A 10,635-nucleotide genomic window follows, 5' to 3' on the forward strand; every position below is an offset into this window, starting at 1 on the left:
CCGACTCCCTGGACACTGCTGTGTCATTAACCCGCAGGGCCTCACCTCCCGCGTCTGGGCTGCCCTACATGGTCACCCAAAGACACCTCCCTCCACACCAGGACTGACTACGTCGGGGTTCACGGGAAAAGCTCGTCCCTGACTGCAGTGCACCCCTGGGATGTGTGTGATAAACTCACTAACAGACGCCCCACAGAAGGAAAGGAGCGGGACTGAAGGTCAAGGAATGGAGGACGTGAAGGTGGGAAAGGGAGAATGTCACTGGAAGCAGAAGCAGGAATTTAAACTCATGCTCTCCGCCGGGGTGAGGGGAATCACCATGGCCGCTTTTCTCCAAGTTCTCAGCCCCTGCTCAGCGGGGTGTGCACAGGAAACCTGCACAGGACCTGCAGGGGCGTGGGGTCGGGGGAGGCCCGAGGCCAGGCTTGGAGCTGGAGGGGCACACACTGACTCCTCCAAGAGGACTGCCCGTAGGGGGAGGAAGCATAAGACCATCTGATTTTGTATCTTAGGTCAGCAAAGGAACAATAGAAAACTGCAATGCAATATAACCAGCCACGCCGTGAGCAAAGGGACAAAGGAAAACATTCATTTAACTATGAAAATCATAATTATAGATGCAGTACAATCTCACAAAGAGAAGTTAAAACATAAGTGATGGTTTAAAGAAATAAACACTAGGAAATCTTCAGCTGATATATGATAAAGCATATGCACAAATTCACACACGCAGTTACACAAAAACACACGCTGAAGCTCTTGACACTAAATCTGTTTAAAAGAGCAAAACTTAGAAAGGTAAAATTAGAGGCTGAACAGATGCACCTTTTCTGATGAGACAAAAGTTGCTATCAATGCACTCAGAATAATTCTGTCTACTTACAGATCAGAATGCTTAAATGTGTCTATTACTGATGTAAACCCAAACTGAATTTCCCATAGCAATCAATGCACCTACAGGATCACTCAGATACAGCATAAGTCTCAGCCAGGAGCTGGGGCTCCTGCTCCTAATGCTACCTACCCTAGAGGCTGAAATCTGGGGCTTTCATATACCGCGGCTCCTCACCTATGGAGAGAATTTGCTTTGCACTGACTCACAAACTGCTCCTGCTTTCAGGTGTCCTTCAGTAGAAGCAGGCTGGTAACCGGCAAGCAAACCCTTTCATCAGCTGACATTATTCAGTCCTTGGTTTGCTTCAAATAATGTCTTCATTTTTGACACCCAAGGAAAAATTACCGATCCTGTCCTGGGAAAGACAGTTTTCTCATATTAGAGCCAGGAGGCTTCTGTATTCAAACCTGTGTTGAAAGGGCTTTGAGCTAGGCAAGTACATACCGCCAATTACATAATAGACTCACAGAGAAACAACCTGATTTTAGAAAATTGAGAATTTAGGAAAGTGCACTCAACGGTGTTCCTGTCACCTCCCACGAACTTGAGTCCACCACCGTACTTTTGGAGGATAAACACCCATCAGTGAAAAGTCTCACTGCATGGGATCCCGTGCCCGTGACCTTGGCTCAGCGCACACATCTGCACGAGTTCCTCTCTTGACCAAATTGGTTTCATATTTAAAAGCATGAGGGCTACTTCGCTGTCCTGCAGTAAAGGGATAAATACTTAAAACGTACCTATATTTGCTGAGAAAACAACTCAAGACTGTTAAGGATTTGAAAACAAACAGAAAATACTGAAAGCTGACGGCCTGAAGTCAGCGTCTGTCCACGTATAACCTCCCACCTCCCGACCCCATGTCCTTACACGTCTGCATTCCGCTGGTAAGATGCCTCAGCTCACACTGCCAATTTTCTGGACGGTAGAACTGTCTGGAGACCCTCAACGCCCCCCCCTCACAGCTCGGGGAGGCAACACACACACACACACACACACACACACACACACACACACACACACACTGTGGACACATTTTAACCACAGTTGAAGTTTCAAGATTGCTTTTTGGACAATTCCAAAACACCTATCACATTTCATACGGTGAGCTATTTACAAAAGAGGAGCGCATTTCATCAATACCCTCCAGAGGTCACCAAACGAATTTTCAAGTGAAAAAACACTGCCCAAAATGATGCTTGATCTAAACTACTGTGAACACTTTCTTTGGAGGATTTTCCCTTCCAACGTTAGTTTGGAAGCATTAGTCCCACTTAATCTATAGGTGTTAATTGTGGGAACAGAAAGACCAGACCGGATTAAAAAAAACCACCATGACCAGATATCAGCAAGGTGACCCGAGAAGCACAAAAAGAGGACCAGCTCTTCCAGAAACAAGCAAGCCATCCAACACAGAGCTCAAGGTCACGGAAATGCATCCCCAATAACCCAGGCATCTAATAGGTCAAGCCACTAAAGAGTTTTAGTTAACATCCAGAGGAAAAATAAATGATGTCTTAATATTTACACCCATTGTCCCTTGTTTGTCCTGGCTAGGAGCAGCCCCAAGCCAGCATCTCTGTGCCTTGAGACCATGGCTGCTCACTGGCTCAACTCCTGAGCTTCAGGAATGACCTGCTGGGGACAATCCAGAACCTGACAATGAGCGACTTAATTATTGTTCTCTCGGGTTGCTTCTTCTAAGTCCTGGAGATGCTAACAGCAGAGGTGGGTCTTAGCATCAAATGAGACAGTGAGCTGACCTTTCTTATTGCCTTTTAGAGTTTCTAAAATAGAACTGGTGCCCAAGCTTAATAAATATTATTTCATTTTGCAGAAACACAGAGCACTTATAAGCCAAGCGAAAGGTGAGATTCCGCCTCACTCTGTACGTTCACTCTGGTTTTCTTTCCCTGTGGACCCACGGTAGTTGGGTAATGGTTGGAAAGGAGCTTAACCTGAGGATGTGCAGGAGGAAGGAGAATTAGAAACTGCCATTTCCAAGCCTCCCTCAGACCCAGCCCTGAAAGTTTCCCCTCACGCTGCCTGCGTGGCTCTCAGCTGGCGTGGCTGCCAAGAGGATCATACACAGGCCAGCGGGGGAGGAAGAGTCCTTCCCGGATCCCTGCTGGACAGCCCACCCTCCGAGCCAGCAGCTCTCCCTGCTCTGCCCTGCTTGCCTCCCTCTTCCCAGAGGCCGGGTGCAGCCCAGCCACAGACTCAGCCCACAGAGGACCCACGCCAGCCACGTCCTGAGCGCCGGCTGGAGAAACAGCGAATGCAGGCGCCTTGTTCTAAGCCACTGAAGTTGCTTTAATTTCTAAACAGCAGAGGAAATGGATATACTGAATTTTTTCCCAGTCACACCTATAAGTATCAGGCAGTCTTTGCATTTACTTGGTTTTTCCAAACCCCCTCACATCTGGCTCTATTTTATTTTTGTCAGTTGTGGGACTTGAACTCTGGGCCCAGGTGCTGTCCCTGAGTTCTTCAGCTCAAGGCTACCACCCATTGAGCCACAGTGCCACTTCCTATTTTCTGGTGATTAACTGGAGATAAGAGTCTCATGGACTTTAGTGCCTGGCCTTGAATCTCGATCCTCAGATCTCAGCCTCCTCAGTTGCTAGAATGGCAGGAGTGAGCCACCACGCCCGGCTATCTGGCTCTGTTTTATCCCACTCACAGCGGAGAGTGGGCCACCGTGGAATGTTCCAGAACCCACGTCTTGTCACCAGTCATCTCACTGACAGTGATTTGAGTGACTCAAATGTCACTCAAGGAAGGCAGGTGACCATGTCCATTCACCAGGTGGGGACTGACCAGGGCCGGAGCTCCCCGGGTTAACGCCTCAGCCCCGCGTCCTCTAATTCCTTTAACAGTTCCCACCCAAAACACAGGAGCCACCGCCGGTGATGTCGTCTTCCGCGTCTTTCTTCGACTTCTCCCCAAACCTCCCTCCCTCCGCCTCAGCAGACTTTTCTTTAAGCCACAGAACATCTTCCTCATCAGAACTGACTGTCACATGTCTCGTAAAATCATCATTTCCTCCAGACACCACGTCCCTTCCCGTCAGAGGACAGCAAGTCACAGGTGGAGCACAGGGTGAGGTCTCTCCAGAGGAAATGGCTAAGGGGTTATTGGAACAATAAAGGTCAAAGGCACAGTTGGGCAGAGAGACAGACAGACAGACAGACAGACAGACAGAGACACAGAGAGAGAGAGAGACAGACAGACAGACAGACAGAGACAGAGAGAGAGACAGACAGACAGAGACACAGAGAGAGAGAGACAGACAGACAGACAGACAGAGACAGAGAGAGAGACAGACAGACAGAGAGAGAGAGACAGACAGAGAGACAGACAGACAGAGACAGAGAGACAGACAGACAGACAGAGAGAGACAGACAGACAGACAGACAGACAGAGACAGAGAGAGACAGAGACAGACAGACAGACAGACAGACAGACAGACAGACAGAGTGCAGAGAGACAGAGACAGGTCCAGGGTGAGGTCTGGTCAGCTCCTGGGCGTGGACAGTTGATGCAGCCTGCAGGAAGGGAGCGTGAGGACTGGGAGAGCACAGTGAAATATTTATGTGGCAAAATTAGGAGGACTTTTAATGAATTATAAAATATTCATCTTCTCCCAAACACTGCATGACCTAACTTTCTGCCACCCGCTCACTTGTAAAATTGAATTACTTTCTACGATAAAAATAAAATCTAGGGAAGACACATTCTTCGTGTGAAAGGTCACAAATGAGTTAAATTTTTTTCCACCTAATCTGAACATTTCAAATTTGAAGCAACTATGAAGTGACCAGCACACTAATTGCAAATACCAGAGATAATTGATTGGAAACATAAGAGCCACTTATGCACGAACGGCCCTCATTTCAAGAGGAGAGGCCTAAAGCAGCAACTGTTAGAGCAAATTGCCTCCCAACGCTTCCCTGAGTGAAGTTTACAGCGCCCACTCCATCGGAAAACCTTCACGGGGGACTGGAAAGAGCCTCACTGTTGCAGTATCTAATGCGAGGCTTCCAGTTCTAGTACACGAGAACTATTTTGTGAAGTTCAAAATAATTACATATGACTCCCCATAATTAAAACAAAATTGTTAAAAGAGAAAATTAATGCTGGAGTGAAAGGATCTGGGTTAAAAATCATAGAATCATCATTGCCCTAATTATTATTAGCACAATCCATTTTTAATCTATGACATTTACAAAGCAGGAGATTTTACTTATCCAGGCTTATTAACATAAGAATCGCTGCGCTTTGTGAGGCTTTAACAATAAATTACTTCCCTTATATGTAAGTTTTTCTCAGACAAACAGAATTAAAGATGCGTTGAACTTCAAGGTGAGTGCCCCTCCATTAATTCTGCCTTTGTTTTCCCTGAGCCCCTCTGCATTTTCATGCCTCTTGACTCTCAGGGAAGATTCCAGTGACCTTCCTGTAATGAGCTCGGGCTGGCGGGAAAGCAGGCCTCGAGCATTTTCCTTGTGAGATGCTTCAACCTTTAACCCCCTCGCTTCATTTGCAAAACAGCTCGCCCAGCTCTGCATCTGGGACGCACTTGCTCCTCCAGCAGCGCCATCTTGGACCTTGTTTCCTGGCTTGCTTTCTTCCTGCTGGGGTGGACCTGTCCCTTCTGACCCTCCGTGTGTCCTCAGCAGGCAGCCCTCTTCCCTCTGCTCCTTTGGTCTTTGCTCAGAAAGCCACTGATGGTGATTTGGGTGGAGTTTGCCATGCGCACAAGCAAATCACTCTTCCACTCTCATTTTTTGATCACTAGACCCAGGACAGGCCCTGCAGAAATCCTTCAGACGGAAAGTGCCGAGTCCCCTCCACCGTAATCTCTGTGGACGCCGTGTGCGAGGGGCCTGAGGATGGACACAAACTCTCCCTTTTGTTCTGAACCTCCTCCATTTTGTGCTGCCAGTCTTTTCTGCAGTTCACTGGAAATACCTAGCAGCAGGCAATCCTCAACCGAAAACCCAGTGTGAGGAGACAGCAGACATTGGCTGTCGCCTCCTCTTCTGACGCACAACGGCTCCTCTTCTGAAACACACAGCCCAACGCATCTCTACCCTTCCTGGAACCATGCTCCTTTGTAACTATCTTTCTCATTGGTTCTCCCCTCTTTTCCAGTCATAATGTTCTATATCATGTTTTAGTAGTTGTCTCTTCCGGATTAAATTCGGTGATATCAGTCACTCCTTCTTTCAGCTAGCGCATTTGAATAACACCGCCTTGTTCTGCGTACTTTCTTGGAACTTTTCTATCTCCAACTGGGTTCTTGTCCTGAGACCCCAGTGTGGCCATAGCCTGGCCTTCTGGGGTCAGTTGGTCATTAGCCCCCAGCTGACCTTCTCCTGGCCTGGTTTGCTCCACTCATCATTTCTAAACATCTACACTGGGCCGAGACACTGTGTATTCACGACTGCTTTGGAAGGAATGCTACTGCTTAAACTTTCACACTATTCTAAGTTCCATTTCAAAATTCTGTGGTTTCCCACTAAATTTATTGATAAATACACAAATGTGTGATTTATTTATATAAATTAGGAAAACGCAAAGACTTGGTTTTTGTTTTATCGTTATAGACTTTTTCCTCCAAAAATGATGTAGAACTTGAGAAGACACGAGAATTCTTCAAGATTTGCTGCAGTAATACCTAGTGGGTGACTTTAAATGGTGACTTTCACCGGTCACAATTTCTAAATATTTTGAAATACCTTACTTTCTGAATGCCTTTCAACCCACATTAAATGGGAGGATTAGAAGCCAAAATAGCTGGAGTTTCCAGGCCATTGAGGAAGGTAATTTTATAGACTGCAAACCTCTTCTCCAGGGCATGTCTGAGAAAATCTGCGCAACTCTCATAGTGACTGTGAAATATCTTCTTGTGAATATACAGCAGTAGATTGCAGACACTAATAAGAAATGGAGGCACAAGTCCACTTTGGGGTCTAAACTGTCTACATAAGATGGAATTAACAAAATGGTTTTGAGAGCTCTGTTTTTCCTCAGCTTTGAAACCCACAGGCCGCACTCAGTTCACAGCTGCCCTGTGGTCTGGGAATCACGTTGTGAGTGGATCTCAGGAAGCTGCGCCAGGAGGCAGAGCCCTGCTGTCCGCTGGGGGTGACGAGATTCAGGGTGTCCAATGACCTAATCGAGGCAAAGGGAGCCTGGAGCAGAGACTTCACTTCATGGTCAGAAACGCTTCGGAAACCTGAGAGCCCCAGTCACTCTGGGACAGGGGACGGTGACAAGAGTCTCTGGAAATCCGAATAGGACGTCCAGAGTTCTGAACGGGAAATGCACACTATGAAGTGGACGGCCGTTGAGAACAGCACCGCCTGCCCTGGGGGAGCGAATGTCTCCACGCACAGTCAGCACACTCCATGGATTTCGGCTTAGGAAGGTGCAGGGATGGGAAGCAACTCTTCCCTTGATCTCGTGAAAACCTTGTCATTAAACCGTTAGCATTTTCCACATGTTTCTCCCTTGCGGATCTTCCGATGAATTCACAGATCATGCTCAGACCTTCAGGGAATTCTTCCTGGAGAATCAAAGCCCTAGAAAAATGTTCCTTGTGCGGTGGCTTGAATAGAAAGCATCTCTCAAAGTGAGTTTGATTGGGGCAGGTCAAGGGATGTGTGCTAAGTCAGAGGCCAGGAAAAATCAGGAAGCTGGATACAAAATGACCTGCCAGATGCAAAAGGCAGACGGAGGCACTGAAGGCCGGCCGCGAGGACCCAGGACAGGCAGCGAGCTCAACGCCAGGACAAACAAGGCATGGAGGAGGCCAGGCAGGTTTGGAGGGTCACAAAAGGAGACACCCACCACATTTGCTGTGTGAATTTTGTGTTCTTGTTACTTTGGGTTGAAAAATCCTTCTGCAAATAAATGTTCAAGGGCCTGTACGTGTGCTGAGAGCACACCCTGTTCACGGGCTCATTCTCTTTCTCTGGTCCTGGAAGGAGCCGGAGCCAGGACCAGCACAGCCATGTCCTGTAAGAGATGCACTGCTCTGAGCTGACAGAATCGCCAAATGCCACAGCCTTCCTCATGCACAGGAAAAGACCGCGGTCAGAGGAAATCAAACTCCGTCCACTTCATCGTGAGAGGCTCATGTGGCTGTGGAATGCCTGTGTGTGGAATGCCTGTGTGCGTGGCTCCGCTCCTCTGAAGTTCTGCTTGAAAACGACAGCGCGAAATCCTTGCAGGGGCTCTGTGTTTTAATGAAAACCCGACTAGATGTATTACTCCCTAGGTGTCCATTTAGAAAAAAACACACAAACCTGTAGGCTGGGAAGATGGTAGACACAGAAGAACCCCATCCCATAGTTGGGGTGGGGGAAGCCCAATTTGATGCAGGCCTCCTTCTGGTTTATTGATGAGCGTATGCTGTCACTGTGTCCCCAGGTGGCAGGAGGGCCAGGCAGGACCCCGCTCCCTCTGCTGCTGAGCACTGCACAGTGCTGCAGGCCAGCCTCACCGTGGTGACTACTCCAACTGTGGGCCTTGTGGGCCTCGGGAGGAAGGGACACGAGAACGTCATCTTCCAGTCGCTCACATTCCTTTCCCTCCTTGTTGTTTCACAATGTGGGATCCCGACAGGGTGAGCAGGAAGAAGACACTCGCTGTCACGAGGACAAAGGCACTCGGCACGGCGCCAGCGAGGTCCTCCGTGGTGTGGAAACCTGCCAGCCTGCAGCTGCGACTTCCAGGTCAAGCAGGACACTTGGGTTTTCAGCAACTCCGTCTTCTGAGCGAGGGTGTGATCACGGGTTTGAAATACCCAAAGATGGTATTGGAAGACGTTTTGAACATTAAAAAAAAGTCCTAAGTACAAATGAGTGAAGTCGTCACGAAACCCTGGTGAGATTTCAATTTACTATTCCACGTGAAGGAAGCAAGTTTCTTCAGCAAAATGCAGGTGGACAAACGGAGCCTGTACCAAGTGGACCCGTGCTGAGCTTTATTCCGGAAGCAGAAACGCTTTGTACTAAAAGAACTCAACACATTCCAGGAGACAAAGGTCATTCGACTCCGTTCTGAAGGCTTCACCACACGATCAGCGGTTTCAGTCCTCCATCTTGGGCAAGCTGGGTGCAGGATCCATCCCAGATGCGCGGGAAGCAGAAGAGAGAAGGGGAGAGAAGCGGCATCCAGGTCCTCTCCAAGACAGTGTCGCCAAGAACCCCACCAGGCCCCGCTGCACCCCATGAGTGCCAGACAGGGACCACACTAAAGACGGAGACTCATGTGTGCCACGTGATTGTGTGTCCCCTGGACAGGAACCACGCTGAAGACAGAGACCTCTTGTGTGCCACGTGATTGTGTGTCCCCTGGACGGGAACCACGCTGAAGACGGAGACCTCTTGTGTGCCACGTGATTGTGTGTCCCCTGGACGGGAACCATGCTGAAGACGGAGACCTCTTGTGTGCCATGTGATTGTGTGTCCCCTGTGACAGGGAGACCACACGTCACCATGTGGATGGGAATCCATGTGTGTCCTACACAGATGGGGACCACGTGTATATCACGCTGATTAGGGACCACGCATGTGCCATGTGGTTCTCTTAGAGACACTTAAGGTTCGGACTATAACAAGAGACAGTGCAAAGGAAAATGACAAAGATAATATATGATAACATTTATATATATAGTCATAGTCCACAGAATCCATTCTTCACAGGTTTGAGTCTCTGTCTTCTAGGCAATTCTGGTGTAATATCTTAGTGACACGTGAAGAATCCTTACAGATCCACAGGAATGAGTGTGCAGTCGCCACATACTCAAATTCCGTGGACACAGGCTCCAGCTGCCCCTGCACTTTGCGTCCCTCCCCCGCCCACCCGCCTCTCCTCTCTGCTCTGTCACTCTCCCGTCAGCACTCTCCAGGTGGAATTATCTCCTCTTGCAGTCAGGTTTTAATGATGCAGGGCTCCTTTCCTCTCTTGGTTATTCATCTGCCGTAAGCCCCATGAGAGGACATTTCTCCAGTGAAATGAACTCTCCACTCTGTGCAAAGACAGAAGCAACTTTCTTCACGATGCAATTGAATTCAAAAAGATAGAAAAGGTCGGAACTCCATTTAAAGACAGTTTTATGACTTGAGAATGGAGTGAATTTCTTTATGAAATATCAGCCCCTCAAGACAGAGGATAAGGACTCTGGGGATGGCACTGTGGACTCCCCGGGCCTCCTGGATAACGGAGCAGCCAGAAGGCAGGGTGCAGCTGCAGCGTCAGAGGACGCTTGGTCCCCAAGGGGCCATGAGGACTGCCCCTCCAGCCCAGCCAGTCCCCCAGGGTCAGGGGTCCCTCCTCTTACCTGGGGTCTGGGGAAGGCATTTTGAGGACCCAGAGGCCGTGAAGACACATGAGGAGAACGGGGAGATATGAGGAAGAGCAGGGGTTCTTGAGGGGGCAGCAGAAGGGGCCAGGAGCGGCGCAGTGTGCAGACCTCTGTGCCCTTACCCACCATGGAGCGCTGACGCATACCCCATGAGCAGACTGGGGGGCCTGGGCCCCCCACGCCTCTCCAGCCCCTTCCAGGAGGGCCCCACAGGGACATGGGAAGGGATTTCACCCAGCAACCTGGAGGCGGGGGAGAGGACAGCGATTCGGTCCCCTGCCCCACCTCAGGGCACCCGGCAGGCCGGGGAACCCAGTAATCTTGTGATCAGCCAGAGCGTCCCTCACTGCAGTCCCAGAGC

Source organism: Megascapheus bottae, chromosome 23 (genome assembly GCF_031878675.1).
Source record: "Megascapheus bottae isolate mThoBot1 chromosome 23, mThoBot2.hap1, whole genome shotgun sequence".
Lineage (NCBI taxonomy): Eukaryota > Metazoa > Chordata > Mammalia > Rodentia > Geomyidae > Megascapheus > Megascapheus bottae.